This window comes from Eleutherodactylus coqui, chromosome 1, assembly GCF_035609145.1.
Source record: "Eleutherodactylus coqui strain aEleCoq1 chromosome 1, aEleCoq1.hap1, whole genome shotgun sequence".
In the NCBI taxonomy this organism is placed as follows: Eukaryota; Metazoa; Chordata; class Amphibia; order Anura; family Eleutherodactylidae; genus Eleutherodactylus; species Eleutherodactylus coqui.
The window spans coordinates 64,037,859-64,054,968 of record NC_089837.1 but is presented as its reverse complement, the minus strand read 5'-3'; the positions used below and the strand labels follow the sequence as shown (position 1 = coordinate 64,054,968).

At 49.5% G+C, this 17,110-nt stretch overlaps 1 protein-coding gene across 2 annotated transcripts in view; it reads right to left on the bottom strand.

Annotated features, from left to right (window-relative positions):
• PUM2 (pumilio RNA binding family member 2) overlaps positions 1-10,937 on the bottom strand; it is a 53,488-nt gene extending 42,551 nt beyond the window's left edge. For both annotated transcript variants that reach the window (XM_066596861.1, XM_066596870.1), the window contains exon 1: positions 10,793-10,937. The gene's annotated coding sequence lies outside the window, so the exon portion shown is untranslated. The remainder of the gene's footprint in view (positions 1-10,792) is intronic.
• Positions 10,938-17,110: the final 6,173 nt, after the last annotated feature.

Sequence of the window (17,110 nt, the reverse complement as noted above, 5' to 3'; positions counted from 1 at the left end):
CTTATAAACGGCTGGCAACTACAAGCCAGCTTCCTACTATACCGTTACGCTCCGCAGCGCCCTCCGACACGCAGGTCTATTATGAGGACTTTGATGCGGATTTAAAGATGGCTGAATTCAGCACCCAAATCCGCATCCGAGGCGCGCTTACACATTGCAGATTTGGACAGTCCGCTGCAGCTCCATTAACTGAAAGGGTGCGATCTGCTGCGGGTCCGCACCAACATCAGCAGTGCAGAGCGCAGATTTTGACATGGGGAACTAAAATGCAGCATGTGTGAACGCACACGCCAGGCTCACAATGGCGTAAGCGCATTTTGGCCGCACAATTATACAGTATATCTGTATGAGCAAAATGCGCTCTTCCCCGCGTACTTCACCCGCTCCCACATGTATTTGTGCGCCTGAACGCGCCATGTGTTTGCACACACAAGATCACGTTGATTTTGTGCGTATATGTATGGCGAATACAAAGTTTTGTTGCGTACGTTGCCTGCATTTACACATATACACGTAAATACATTTCAAGTAATGCTTGAAAAAATACGTGTAAGAGAGCATGCTCCAGGAGCGGAAAAAAAATGGCAGCATGCTTTATTTTAACGCGGCCTCCATAGTTGTCTGTGGATTCGAGCAATCCGCAGCCCATAAACAAGTAACATTGTGTACGAGCGGAGGAAACACTCGCAACTTGATACATTTCATGCGAGCGCAGAAATCATTGTTCCTCATTTGCCAGTCATTACTTGTGACAGGCTTCCCAGGTACTTCCAGACCGCCCGACAAACCAACGATGGACCGAACGAGCGGATCGAAAATAAAGACAAAACAAAAAAAGGAACCCGAATACCTCCATGTAGCACTTTTTCGTTTCTTCCAACAACTAACTGCTCCGTGTAAAGGCACATTCACGATTATCGCTCAAAATTTGTTAAAAGTGTCCAAAGTGAGTGATAGTTGTTCCGTGTAAACGCGCCCATCGTGCACTTTTCGTTCATCGCTGCCGATTGTTCCAGCCGGCCGCCTCCATTCGCCGTAACCAGGAGCCGCTCAAAGACTGAACTACTTCTTGTGGGAAGCCGCTCAGCAGTCGTTCAAAACCGAGACCTAAACGAGTTTTCTCTCAATGCCACGTCCGGGGTCGTGTATACACAGACCGACAGTCGCTCATCGCTGTGAAGGAGGGGCTCCTGTGACCCGTAGGAGGCGTTACTTCCTGCCCTCCCCACACAATGTTGATTAGCACATGGCCTGTCATAGCAGGACACGTTCCTGCACATATGGTCTAGCAGTGGCTATATCACCACAGGGCTGATCAAGGAGATCGTTGCTCATGTAATATTTTATATATTGCACTACCAGCTGCATTAAAGATGGGCGATCGTTAATGCAGTCATTTGTCTCCGACATACCGTTTATTACTCATTCATCGGCCGATCATAGCTCTGTACGTAACGGCGCACCGATGGGATAAATGAATGCTTCCGGCTTTGCACACATTGCGCCTCATCCTACCGCTGGATGAATACATACAGGATGTATATGTCCGGTGGAGGCTCCTGACAAACGTCCCACCGCGGCATCTATTACCCAGAGGGACCTACTGGAAGACCTCTATCCCGCATGGTGTAGACAGTTTTTGCAGCGGCCCTCTGTATAGGAACGTGCAGTCTTTCCTCCACAGCTGATACATACCAACAGGCTACAAAGTATCCATCCAGAGCTTCTAACGAGCTCATACATCTTCTGCTCACTGAAGGGGCTCACACCGGTCAGCGCTCCACTCCCAATCACCACTGCACTTGTCCTTCTGGGAACGGAGGCGGAGCGCGCCAAAGATCTCTTCCAGCCATCGGCCTCCATGCTCTGTGAACAGGCAGTCCTTCAAAGACTGACTACCTTTTTACGCCATAGAGAAGTCAACACTTTCAGGGAGCAGGAAAAAAAAAATGAATAGCAGCTAATGAGCGATGTCTTACTCATGTCCCCGTCCGCGGTACGACTATAACCGAAAATCACCGTTTCAAGCTATTATTCAGGTAATAATCACTCCATGCAAAAATTCGAGGTGGTATAACAGGGTACTATAGAGCCTTCATGTCCACCCATATCACATCTAGATCTAAGCTGGAGGAAGCCCAACAGGGTACCAGAGCCTCTATGCTGGTCCTTATCACATCTTGCATCCATGCTAGAGGCGGCCCAACAGGGTACTAGAGCCTCCACGGCCACCCATATCACATCATGCATCCAAGATAGAGGTGGTACAACAAGGTACTAGAGCCTCCATGCCTGTTTATATTACATCTAGATCTAAGCTAGAGGCGGCCCAACAGGGTACTAGAGCCTCCATGCCAACCCATATCACAGGGAGCAGAAGGGTGGGGGTGGGGGGGTCGACTAGTAAATGCATACATAACCCCAAGAAGATCTGAGCTGGTCAGACCTCAGATCACATAACCTTATGAGGAAAAAGAATCTAGAAGCTTCAGATAGAGAGAAAGCAGATACATAATAAATGAAAAAAAAAATTATATATATATTACACACACACACACACACACACACACACACACACACACACACAACTAATTCTCTAACTTCCCGATGTCGCACAAACCTGAAATTTGGCACGACTATTCTTTAGGTCCTAAATAGGAAAAGTAGGAAAAGTAAAGTGGTCACAACTCGATTATTTAATGTTAATTGCAAAAGTAAGTGCACCCCTATGTAATGTAACCTTCTGATGTCGTACAAGTGCGAAATTTGGCACAAGTATTCTTTAGGTCCTAAGTGAGGAGAGTGGGCACATTCTGCAGAGGGACATCGGTACATGCAGTCTGAGGAGAATCTAACGCTCCTTTATGTGTATACATATTTTATTCCTCGGTTTCTCGGAAGTAACAACGACTTCATAAAATTTTCCGTGCCAACAGCATACACATTTTATATGTTTTAGAACATATATATGTTCTAAAACTGGACTGCTCCTTTAAGAAGAAAGCAGTGATATCATGTGTATTTAACATTCAGCCCTGGTTCGGTTGCCGATGCTGCACCCAAAAGAGGAGCCGTCACTGCAGAATCAATTATGTAGTAACCATTATGACTTGTGTGCCCCGATGCCACCACAGGTACACGCCACACCAATGACCGTCCTCTCACATCTGAACCATAGGAAGACTATATGCATCTGCAAGCACACCGCCGGAGGAAAAGTGCAGCAAAGCAAATGACCAACAACTTATATTTGTCCTACGCAGATAGCACAGACCACAGTCCAGAGGTCAGGATATCCATAGGACGGCCTTGACACTAAAAGGCAGCGGTCAAGACACAGAAAATGCTGATGTCATCAAGTTCCACCGCTGGGATCAAGCATTGCAGCCCCGCTGTGGTCCCAGTGTCTGCCGACGTCACCAGAAGTCAGCTGACTGCTGCAGCCAATCAGAAGCTGCAGTGTCACTACTCGTTCTCCTGGCAGCACATCCTGGGCGCCATAGTGCCAGAAGAGCCACCACTTCCGTGACGTCAGCTGTCACTACAGACACTGGGACCACGGCACGGCTGTAGCGCTGGATCCCGGCAGCGAAGGAGGGTAATAAGTGCTGCTCAATTATTCTACAGCGAGCCCTACTGAAGGGATGTTGTCTATATTTTGGCCCATGAACTAATTTTGCACGATAATTGTGTATACAGGGCATTACTCTGAATGGAGGCGGGCGTCCGGGAGGAGATCTCCGGTGCGCTCTGCCTGCATTAGCACTGCATGACAGTACAGGGGCGATAGTCGTAAAAGGACCCTTCCTCGCTCCCTGCCTGCGACGGCGTGCTGCCGAACATACTGAATGATTTCCATCTGTGTCTAATATGTTGGCGTTATACAACAAAGGAACAAAACAAAATAATCCCTCCGGCCGGCCGCTTATAATAACTCCGTACGCTGAACAAACGCGGTAGTCAAACACGCCCTTCAAGAACGGGAGAAGTAAAGTAGTAAGACAACAAAGACGGAGAGAAAACAACAAGTGAGAAGTTCCTGTCTGTATTGTATACCACAAGTAAATCTGCTCCCCTCCACCTAATTGCACAGGACTTAGTCACCGACTCCCCTCCTCCACCCGTCAACGGCGCTTTACCTCGCAGACACCATTGTGTAATGGAAAATGTGTATTTTCAGATCTTCCTTGCATGCCTCACAGACTGCGGGGGCTGGACGGACCTCAGGGGCCTGGTGACTGACATGCCTAGGCCGCCAGCACGGCCCGGCTCCCGGGGGGCCTAGGCCGCCAGCACGGCCCGGCTCCCGGGGGGCCTAGGCCGCCAGCACGGCCCGGCTCCCGGGGGGCCTAGGCCGCCAGCACGGCCCGGCTCCCGGGGGGCCTAGGCCGCCAGCACGGCCCGGCTCCCGGGGGGCCTAGGCCGCCAGCACGACCCACGGCCGGCCCGAATCCCAAGGGTCAGGTGACTGACGCGCCTAGAACGCCAGCACGACCTGCAGCCGGATGTAGATAACTGTACAACTGGACAATTCCTGACAACAAGGCTACATTCGCACGGGTGAATGCGATATACCGCACTTCTCAACATGCGCTTTAATCGTCGAAGCAAGGAGTTTTTCATGCAAAAACGCCTCCCATGACTTCTGGGAAATCGTGCTCCTCCGGCGCTCGTTGGACGATTGGAATGAGTTTTCCATTATTTTCCCAACATGCGTTGTATTTGCCTATCACATTTAAAGCAATCAGAGATGCGTTCCCAGGGAACACGAAAAAATAAGACATGCAACATTTTATTTACCGGGGGCGCTGATGTGGATGACTCCAATCTATTCCCACGGGTAATGTGCGTCTCGCAATGCGCGAATTGCACGCTCGTGTGAATGTAGCCTTAGGATTGTTGCCAAGCGACACTGGGGGTGGGTTGGGGGGAGAGGGGAATGCCTCCCATTTTTTTAAATTTTTTTTTAAATGCATGAGAAAAACAGAGGACACACAAGAAAGGCGCAATGTATACGGATGCAACACGAAAATACACATGGATTAAAAATTGGTCCGCATTTCATAAACCAAAAGCAGAGCTCCCTCCGTTACTGCAAAATACTTCCACTTCTATCGCTTCCCACCAATCAGGGCTCCCAACAACAGCGGGTGAAAACGTGCGTTCTGTCGTGCAAGAGAGGCAAAATTGCCGCCGTCACAGCATTATAGGTGGTTTTGCCGCGGCAGGGTAACGGTGAGCTGCGCTACGAGGGATTTGCCGTGGATGTTCTGTACCGACCCTCCGCACAAAAAATTTGCGGCATTTATAGTCACGTCGATGAGATTTTAAAAAAACTCTTCTCACGCTGCAGAAATCACATGACCAACGAGCCAATGATGGCTGAACCGTCCACCACGCAGCATCGCTGTCCGCGGAACACTTCCCCACGTTGGGATCCCCTCGGCTGCGTTCACACGGGGCGGAATTGTCACTGTCTGCAATTTTAATCCTGGGATTAAGCAGCAAAGCGGACGATCCGTTGTGGCCAAGCTGCGCTCAAACTGACATGCGGCGCGGAATTCAAAGCCGCGGCATGTTAATTGTGCAACTTTTTTAATAACTTGCTGCAAACTTTAAACTGACCAACGGGTTTGAGAATAAAAACTGTTTCCCGGAACCAGAGCGGGTAGATTACCTGTGGATGATGTCCTCGGCTGTCCCTCCGGTTCCAGGTGACATTTTTGGGCCTCCCATCATTTTCTAACTACCGTATATACCGGCGTATAAGGCGACGGGGCGTATAAGACGACCCCCCAACTGTCACCTTATACGCCGGTATTCAGTGGAGAAAAAAAAAAAATTTTATTACTCACCTCCCACGGCGTTCTGTCGCGCTCCGGCAGGCTGTCGCTCGCTCCGGCAGGCTGTCGCTCGCTCCTCGTCCCCGGCGCAGCATAGCTTTCTGAATGCGGGGCTTGAAATCCCCGCTTCCAGAAAGCTAATACACACGCCGGCAGCCATGACATCATTGAATGGCTGTGATTGGCTAAAGCACACGTGGCTTCAGCCAATCACACTATTCAATGACATCATTGAATGGGTGTGATTGCTAACACGTGCGCCTTCAGCCAATCACAGCCATTCAATGATGTCATTGAATAGTGTGATTGGCTGAAGCCACGTGTGCTTTAGCCAATCACAGCCATTCAATGCTGTCATGGCTGCCGGCGTGTGTATTAGCTTTCTGGAAGCGGGGATTTCAAGCCCCGCATTCAGAAAGCTATGCTGCGGCGGGGACGAGGAGCGAGCGACAGCCTGCCGGAGCGAGCGACAGCCTGCCGGAGCGAGCGACAGCCTGCCGGAGCGAGCGACAGAACGCCGTGGGAGGTGAGTAATAAAATTTTTTTTTTTTACACTTTTTTTTTTTTGTATTACCTGCGCATAAGACGACCCCCGACTGCAGAGCAGATTTTTCGGGGTTCAAAAGTCGTCTTATACGCCGGTATATACGGTACTGCTCTGTGATTGGCCAGTACTGATGACATGAGCAGATAGGGGTAAGCCCTACCACCACTAATGCACTGTGTACGGCCCCCGCAACTGGCGGAATGGAACGACCGTTTAAAGTCTCCTTCAGGAAATTTCCACCATAAATCCGCAGCATTTTTTTAAAAAAAACGCAGCGGATTCTAAATTTGGCGCGGGTCTACTTATGATGCAGATTTATTTTGCCTCGAAATATTAAAAAAAAACGCCACGGGTCCGCTATTTAAACCACGGCTGAATCTGCATCATTTAACTTACTCCATGTGTGACAGTGGCCCGGGGGCACCAACAGGTAGTCACTCGGAAAAGCGGAGAACGATTTATCGCTTGTTTGCTCTCCACAAAGTGCTTGTTCCTTCGTTGTTTGCAGACCCCTCATTCGAAAAATCTCCATGCAAACTCCTTGCCGGGAGGTTTTACGTCACGCGACTTTTCATCAACCAGCGACTATTTTTGGGTGAACTGAAAAAACAATGACTAATGAGCAGATTATCGCGCATCACCCTGTTGGTGGTCGCGTTTACACGGAAGGACTAGCGGTCGAAATTCACTGGATTGAGCGATCACGCGGCCAATAGCGGTCCAGTGTAAGGGCTTATTCACATGGCTGGGTGTGTCCCGCATATTTTTTATGACCGTGTGAGCAAGCTCTAAAGGTACCCCATTTTTTTGTGTCCCTCAGAACGGACTAAGCATGGTTTGCGATTGGGAGAAAAAAAAAAAACAAAAACCAACACATTACATGCTGTGTGATGTGCAACAAGTGCGATGGGATGTTCCCTATTGAAATCAATGGCAAACACTTGTCAATCCTCCAACGCGCAAAACAAGCGCCGGAGGATCGGAATGTCACAGAAGTGTTGCGATGCCCCTTTGCAGGTAAAACACACGTTGACAAGTGTGATATCACGCCTACCCCCAAGGGAATGTAGCCTACGGCCGGCAGCACACAGGTGATCCGGATTCTGCATATGGGAGCCTGCAGCGGAATATGGCTTTGACCGCAGCCAGCGACCTCTACTTCCTGTGTTGCGAATGACCGCGGACGCTCGCCGTCGGTCATGCGCAGTACAGATTCTTTAAAATGAAATATTTGTTTTTCTTGCACCATCACTAGCCAACGACGTGGGTAGCCGCCATGTCAATCGCAGATGGGCTCTGGGTCAGACGGCTTCCATTGACTTCAACGGAAGACGTCCGCAGCAAAAAAATAGAACATCCTGCGCTCGCAAATCACAAATCGCCGTCCTCTTATGTGAGTGGATAGGCGAATGTTGCTTTTTCGATGAATGCGGAGTACCGCGGATGGTTCGCGCAGGTGACTATCCCGAATTCTGCAACTGAAATCTGGTGGTGTGCAGGCGGCCTAAGGGTGTATTCACGTGGGCAGTTTTGCCGTGCGAATTCTGCGGGATTTCGAGAGCGACAGAAATCGCACCGGAAAAGAAGCCACTTATTTGAAAGCGTTAATTCTCACAAGTGAGTCCAAGTTTATATCCGATTTTTGTGCAATTCTTCGAGTAACGCCCATTACTTTCTATGTAAGTGTTAAACGCATTGCAAGTACGTACCATTCAATTTTCTAGCGATTGTCGTAACGCAGGTCGCTATTCAAAAAAAGGACGACGAAGCGCAAAATAAATACAAATAAAAAAAACAACATGAAAACAGCAGGAAAAATAGTCACACGAGGCGACTGCAGAACTACAGTAGTCACTAAGGAGATCCCTGCCCCCACCATGTGACCCCCATACATGGGAGCATGTCCCTGCATGACAATAGTCCCCAATGTGTGACTCTACAGCTATTGTCAAACTACAACTCCCAGCATGCCCCGGCAGGTCAGCAGGTCACGCTGGGAGTTGTAGGAAGCCTCAGGCTGCGATCTAAGCTTGTGTTATACAGGAAGACGGAGGAGGAACGGTCTTCCTGAGCACATTGTGTACTCAGCGTCCGCCGCTGCGATGTGACCGAGACGTCTTCAGCCGCAGGAACGCTCCTCACCAAGTGTCGCCTTTCACTCCTCCCGTTCCGTCACGCCGATAAATATTCTAGTCCGTCTGCCTTCTAGTTGTACCTGCTTCAGGATTTCAGAAGGCCGTATTCACATGGGCGACTTCCCCGTGCGAGCGCCATCCGGTAGCTGGAACTCGCACGGGGAAAGAAAACAGAAAAAAAACTTTCCGTGCATGCTCTATTTCAATCTGGAATCCGCACGGATGGCCTATGGAGGCCAGCGATCCGCAGCCCGTACGCAGTTAATATTACGTATGAGCGGCGGAAATGCTTGCAACTTCATAGGAAAATAGATAGAACAGCCGGAATGGCGTCTGGAGGAGAGAGCTTACTTCCACATCGACGATACGCTGTGCACCCGCATGGAAAAACGCACGCATACGCCATCTTCCACGACCATTACTTTCTGCGATGATTGCATGGCTTCCGCTGCAGAAATCCGACCCGTTCCTGTGAGTCCGGCCTAATTCGGAGCAGGGTAAGCAAGTGCCAACCCTTATGGGAGCAGTAATGGTGGCCGGAAGGTTGTCACCCAGCGGAAGGCAGAAAGCACCACAAGGCACTGTCTAGCGTTGAACTTGCCGATTGGCAGAACACCCTATCCCCCCCCCCCCCCCACTACAACCCTCAGCGAGTCCGGCAATGCCAGGTATAATGTAATGGTGAACGAAGAATCAGAGGCCACCTCTAACCGCAGGCAGAAGGGATACAAGTTGTTCCAAACTTACAAAGTCAGAAGTTTCTGCCAAGCTTGAGTCCGGTGGTAATAACCAGCAGTCATAAACAGTAATAGACCCGAATATACACTAGGTGCCCGCCCCCCCCCCCCGTAGGCCGGTAACGGTATAGATGAGATGCCTCCCCATGGGCCGGTAACCGTATACACGAAATGAGTCTTCCGTATGCCGGCAACGGTATACATGAGATGTCCCCACCCCCCGCCCCCAATGGGCCAGGCAACCAACCGTATACACTAGGTGCACCCCCTTCTGTAGGCCCGTCAACCGTATACACTAAATGCACTTCCTGTAGGCCGGTAACTGTATACACGAGATGCTCCCCCCAATGGCCCAGTAACCGCATACACCAAGTGAACCCCCCTCCGTAGGCTGGTAACGGTATAAACGAGATCCCCCCCCCAAGGGCTGGTAACCGTATACACCAAGTGCACCTCCTGTAGGCCGGTAACGGTATAAACGAGATCCCCCCATAGGCTGGTAACGGTATAAACGAGATCCCCCCATAGGCTGGTAACGGTATAAACGAGATCCCCCCATAGGCTGGTAACGGTATAAACGAGATCCCCCCATAGGCTGGTAACGGTATAAACGAGATCCCCCCATAGGCTGGTAACGGTATAAACGAGATCCCCCCATAGGCTGGTAACGGTATAAACGAGATCCCCCCATAGGCTGGTAACGGTATAAACGAGATCCCCCCATAGGCTGGTAACGGTATAAACGAGATCCCCCCATAGGCTGGTAACGGTATAAACGAGATCCCCCCATAGGCTGGTAACGGTATAAACGAGATCCCCCCATAGGCTGGTAACAGTATAAACGAGATCCCCCCATAGGCTGGTAACAGTATAAACGAGATCCCCCCATAGGCTGGTAACAGTATAAACGAGATCCCCCCATAGGCTGGTAACAGTATAAACGAGATCCCCCCATAGGCTGGTAACAGTATAAACGAGATCCCCCCATAGGCTGGTAACAGTATAAACGAGATCCCCCCATAGGCTGGTAACAGTATAAACGAGATTCCCCCCAAGGGCTGGTAACCGTATACACTAAATGCACCTCCTGTAGGCTGGTAACAGTATAAACGAGATGCCCCCATGGGCTGGTAACCGCATACACTAGGTGCCCTCCCGTAGGCCCGCCAACCGTATACACCAAGTGCACCTCCTGTAGGCCGCTAACGGTATACACAATGTGCCACCCCCCATGTACGCACAACGTCCCCCCCACTGGACACCCAGACCCCTCTTGCCCATCAGGAGCAACTTTGCTACCAATTGTCACCCTGAACAAGAGCGCCCCCCAGCCACCCTCCTGGGTGAGACCCCCAAGGTGCCCAACCAGCCACACCAAGTCTACCTGCCAGCCTGCTGAGCTCCCCGGCACAGGACAATGCTCACCCCCTCCACGGGGCTCACTCCCGGGCTTTCCCACCAACTACCATGCCGGGGCCGCTGCGGCCTTCCCGCCCCCGGGCTCGCGTAGTCCGCACGCCGCTCACTCACCGCCTGGTTCGGTGACCGCTCCAGAGCGAGGCTCGGGCCGCATAGACGGAGAGCGGAGGCTGCTGGAGGCCCGAGTCACAGCAACATGGCGAGGAGGAGAGCGGCGGCCCGAGTGCTGCTACTACCAGATCCTCCTCCTCCTCCTGCGCACTGCAGCCTGGGAGAGGGAGGAGGGAGGCCGGCGGCGCCTCCTCACTGCGGCCTCCACCTGACGGGCCTCACCTCCTCCTCCTCCTCACTTCCTGCCAGCCCGGGAGTCTCCACAGGGTGCCGGCCGCAGCCTGGGGCACTACACACGCGACAGGCGACATATGTGACGATATACAGGCGATATACACACACGACAGACGACATATGTGACGATATACATACGTGTATACATATATGGTGTGTGTAAAGCTGTGTACATGTGGGAGTGCAGACTTTACAACTTTTCAACAAGAGGGACGACTTCTTTAGCAGCGCGTGGTGCACCGCGCCAAATTTTGTGCTCAAGCTACGTCCTCTATTCCAAAATAGTGCCTTCAATGACCCCCTCACAGTATGGCTACCTGCACACGGGCGCATCTGCATTGCGGGCGACCGCCGCCGGGTTCAACAGCGAATACCGCCCATAGCGAGCGGAGACCAACTGCGGTTTCCACTTGCAAAGCAAAAATCGCAGTATTTAAGAGCAGATTCAGTGCGGACGGCTTCCATTGAAGTCAATGGAAGCCGTCCAACCCGCGGCACTTTGGCAATGTCGCGGATTCCGCATCTCGCTACGGGAAATGCGCATCCGACACGGGGAAAGCAGGAGTGTAAAAAACTACTGCGCGTGTCCGACGGCGAGCCGTGTGGACCGTCCGCAGTACGGATGAAGAGAAAGAAAGCGGTACGCGCGGACAACGCTGCTGCCAGGGCCCGATTCTGCTTGCAGAATGCAGCTCTGCCATGTGCAGGCGGCTTAAATGATCGCTATCTTAGACCCAGTAGTAATAGTAACCGCATAGTGGCACCAGGCATAATAGCGAGACTCATAGTGGCACCAGGAGTAATAGTGACACCCATAATGATAGTAATAGCAACCTCCATATTCACACTAGTAATAGGGACCCCGTTGGTAACAGTAACCCCCATAGTGGCTGCAGTAGCAATAGTAACCTCCATAGTGGCCCCAGTAATAATAGTAACCTCCATAGTGGCCCCAGTAATAATAGTAACCTCCATAGTGGCCCCAGTAATAATAGTAACCTCCATAGTGGCCCCAGTAGTAATAGGCCGCCTGCACACGGGCAGAAATCCCGCGGCGGGATTTCCTGTGGGATTTCCGCCGCTCAAAGCCTGCATAGGAGTGCATTACAATACGCACTCCTAGGCAGACGGCCGCGGTTTGGCCGCGCGAAATCTCGCGCGGCAAACAAACCGCGGTATGTCCTATTTCTGTGCGGGGCTCGCAGAGCCTCACACAGAAACGTCACTCACCCGGCCGCCGGCTCCGGTCTGCGCATGCGCCGGCTGCCTGGCAGCCGGCACATGAAAGAGCCGGGACCGCCGGGCGCGGGTGAGTACGCGCTCGTCCCTGCAGGCGCTCGGGTCGGGTCTCGCGGCGAGAATTCTCGCCGCCGGATCCGACCCGCTCGTCTGCAGGCGGCCATAGTATGCTCCATAGTTGCACGAATAGTAATAGTAATCCCATTAGTGGCCCCAGTAATAATAGTAATCCCATTAGTGGCACCAGTAGTAATTGTATTCCCTATATTCAACCCAGTAGAATAGTATCCTCCATAGTAGCCCCAGTAGTAATAGTGACACCCATAGTGGCAGTTATAATAATAGTGACACCCATAGTGGCTGCAGTAGTAATAGTAACCTCCATAGTAGCACTAGTAGTAATAGTAACCCTATTAGTTGCCCCAGTAGTAATAGTTTCCCCTATATTGAACCTAGTAGTAAGCGTATAGTAGCACCAGAAGTAATAGTGGCACTAGTAGTAACAGTGACACCTATAGTGGCTACAGTAGTAATAGTAACTCCCATAGTGGCCACAGTAATAATAGTAACCTCCATAGTAGCACTACCAGTAATACCGTAGTAACCTCCATAGTGACACTAGTAGTAATAACAACCACCATAGTGGCATCAGAAGTCATAGTTACCCTCTTAGTGGCCCCAGTAGAAATAGTATCCCCTATATTGAACACAGTACTAATAGTAACCCCCATAGTATCAGCAGAAGTAATACTGACACCCATAGTGGCACTAGTAGTAAAAGTGACACCCATAATGGTAGTAAAAGTAACCCCTGTAGTGGCTGCAGTAGTAATAGTAACCTCCACAGTGGCACTAGTAGTAACAGCAACCCCCATAGTGGCACCAAAGGTAATAGTGACACCTGTAGTGGCCCCAGTAGTAATAATATCCCCTATATTGAAGCCAGTACTAATAGTAACCCACACAGTAGCAGCAGAAGTAATAGTGATACCCATAGTGGCACTAGTAGTAATAGTGACACCCATAATGGTAGTAATAGTAACCCCTATAGTGGCTGTAGTAGTAATAGTAACCCCGATAGTGGCCATAGTACTAATAGTAACCTCCATAGCGGCACTAGTAGTAATAGTAACCTCCGTAGTCACACTAGTAGTAACAGCAACCCCCATAGTGGCACTAGTAGTAATAGTGACACACATAATGGTAGTAATAGTAACCCCTATAGTGGCTGTAGTAGTAATAGTAACCCCGATAGTGGCCATAGTAATAATAGTAACCTCCATAGCGGCACTAGTAGTAATAGTAACCTCCGTAGTCACACTAGTAGTAACAGCAACCCCCATAGTGGCACCAGAAGTAATAGTGACACTTATAGTGGCCTCAGTAGTAATATTATGCCCTATATTGAACCCAGTACTAATAGTAACCCCCCTAGTAGCAGCATAACTAATAGTGATATCCATAGTGGCACTAGTAGTAATAGTGACACCCATAATGGTAGTAACAGTAACCCCTATAGCGGCTGCAGTAGTAATAGTAACCCCCATAGTGGCACCAGAAGTAATAGTGACACCTGTAGTGGCCACAGTAGTAATAGTATCCCCCATATTGAAGCCAGTACTAATAGTAACCCACACAGTAGCAGCAGAAGTAATAGTGATACCCATAGTGGCACTAGTAGTAATAGTGACACCTATAATGGTAGTAATAGTAACCCTCATAGTGGCCACAGTAATAATAGTAACCTACACAGTGGCACTAGTAGTAATAGCAACCCCCATAGTGGCACCAGAAATAATAGTGACACCCGTAGTGGCCACAGTAGTAATAGTAACCTCCACAGTGGCACTAGTAGCAATAGTAACCTTCTTAGTGGCACCAGAAGTAATAGTCACACCCATGGAAGCAGCAGTAGTAATAGTGACAGCCATAGTGGCACTAGTAGTAATAATGACACCCATAATGGTAGTAATAGTAACCCCCATAGTGGCCACAGTAATAATAGTAACCTGCATAGCGGTACTAGTAGTATTAGTAACCTCCATATTCACACTAGTAGTAATAGCAACCCTCATAGTGGCAACAGAAGTAATAGTGACACTCATAGTTGCCCCAGTAGTAATAGTATCCCCTATATTGAACCCAGTACTAATAGTAGCGCCCCTAGTACTAGCAGAAGTAATAGTGACACCCATAATGGTAGTAACAGTAACCCCTATAGCGGCTGCAGTAGTAATAGTAACCCCCATAGTGGCACCAGAAGTAATAGTGACACCTGTAGCGGCCACAGTAGTAATAGTAACCTCCCCAGTGGCACCAGTAGTAATAGTGACACCCATTATGGCCCCTAGTTGTAATAGCAACACCTGTTAGCTGCCCCAGTAGTAATAGTGACCCCATTAGCAGCCCCAGTGAGCTTTCCACCCCAAAGTGAACCCCCAGCCACCTGACAAGCATTTAATACACTTGCAGCGCTGGTCCGACGGCAGCAGCATCGCTGCTGTAATCAATGCGTCGCCATCTGTATGCAGGAATGCAGATGCTGGGGGAGAGGTCAGAGATGGCACTGATTACAGCAGCGCGGCCGCTGCACATTGGGACTGGCGTAAAGGCCTATTTACACGGGATGAGTGTCGGGCAAACGGCAGGTTAGGTACATGTAAAAGAAAAAAAACGTATCCTGAAACTAGCCCCACTGAAAACTCAGTTATTGGATCCATATGAAAAAAATCAATAAGGGTTCATATCTGTGGTACGGCTTCCATTCTTCTGCTCTGCAAATCCCACATCTCTACTATAATAGTCAAAGGAGCCCATTTTACTGGATAAAGTAGTGTTGCATGCTGCGCTATTCTGTTTTACTGGAATCCGCAATGGAAGCTCCTCTGCAGATACGAAAGGAGCCTCAATCATCGGCCATTACAACAGGATAGCCAATTTCATTGCATTTACCTAAGCCTACTATCTCCAGAGGTCCCCTTGGAGCGAATGGAACCGTTTTGCGCATGCGCGGTCAGCCACTATCATTCACATTGGGACTGAGTTGTGGCTAGGGTATCTGTGTAATGGAGCTAGTGTCGGACGACTCCGTAGACTCAGGTTTGCTGAACCGGATCAGCCCAGTAGTCCATAGCTCGGGCTTACCTCTGCCGACTGGCATGGGTGTTTCATCCCTAGTGGGTGTCGCTGCCATATATAGGTCAGGTTTAGGCCACCCCGAGTCCACCAGAGACCGGGCTAGGAAGAGAGCTTTGCTGCGTGGGGTGAACCGGAGTGTCTGGGGACAATGTTTCATACACGGCTCGTGAGCTTGAAACTTGCATGTACATGCGAGTGCAATGCAATTTTCTTTCTGACCCATTGGAAACAATGGGCAGGATTTCTGCAGACTCATTGAAAGCAATGACGTCTATTACAGTATGAGTTTTGTGCGTCTCGCAATTGCGTGAGTTGCACAGAACAATCCTCCTCACTCCATGGCAAACAATCTGTATGACCAGTTTCTGCACAGTCTTGCTCTGGGTAGTAACACCAACTTGCCTTCCCGTCTCACCCACTTCCTGCCCCTTTATGCCCAAAACCCCAGTCTTTTATACATATCCTGTAGTAACAGTCAGCCTAAAACAATGTGGACTCCCCCCTTTCATCTGCATGACAGGTAAAACCTGTAGTGAGACCTTCCAATTCAGTGAGAAACACTAAGGGTTCCTGAGTAACATAACTGCATCTAATTTCCTTAAGGAACTGTTGACTTCTGCATTAGGATAGTCGGCCTTCCTGTTGCATCATAGGAACTAAAAAAGGTATCGCCAGCCACGGCCGGATCATCACATGACGGACCGAAGCCCACTGACTCCAATGGGGTCTGTCGGGCTTCCATCATGGGATTGTGTCTGGGACTTTGTATCAGATCTGCGCTGGAGGCTCTCTACGTAACCTATGGCACATGTCACCGAATATGCTGCAGATTTGGAACTCATCCTTACCCAACACCACAAAAACACCGCAGCACTGCACATCCTTGAACACTTTTTGCCTTACCTTTTCAGCTTATATACCCCTCTCCAGTGTAGGAGATGAGCAGCCATCATTCCCAAGGATATCCTGGGTCTGGAACACTTATGATTCAGAAATGCAAAAAAAACAGCAATTCTGCTAATCTTTTTTTTTTCCCCAAAGGTTTTTATTAAAATAGCAAAATTTGGTACCTATTACAATCAAGCGATATTTTTCCCCACGCAGGGGGCTGTATAGTCAAAGTTGTAGATGATAATATTGCTAAGCGTATACATTTAGTGTTATTTTGTAATATCCACCATTGTATCAAGAACAATAGAATATGTAACATTCACATCATAGAATATAAACACATAGCAGCATATAGGTCTTCCTGCTGCTTATCAGCTATACATTCCTATAGGTCCCGTGGAAAGACATCATCTTCGCGTACATATATATATCGAGATAGGTCTAAGTAGAAAGCAGATTGTGTCAAAGTCCCGGAAACTCAACTAGCTCAATCCAAGCCCCACACAGTACCAAATCTATCTAGTCTGTCAGACCGAATAGTATGGATTCTCTTGTAAGGGGCCATTAGTGAAATCTTATTGAGTGCTTCCTGAAAGTAAGATTGTTTCCATCTAGTTGCAATGTGGATTCTAGTCGCCATACATATACTTTGCATAGGTTTGTGTACTGTGCATTTACCTTTGGTGACCAACCTTTCAATGAATACATCGTTGGAGATTTCTGGAACGGGCCAATGAATATTTAATGAACCTATGACCATAGTCGAGAAACCTCCGGGCAAGTCTACCAGATGTGTAGCTGAGATGCAATTTCTGT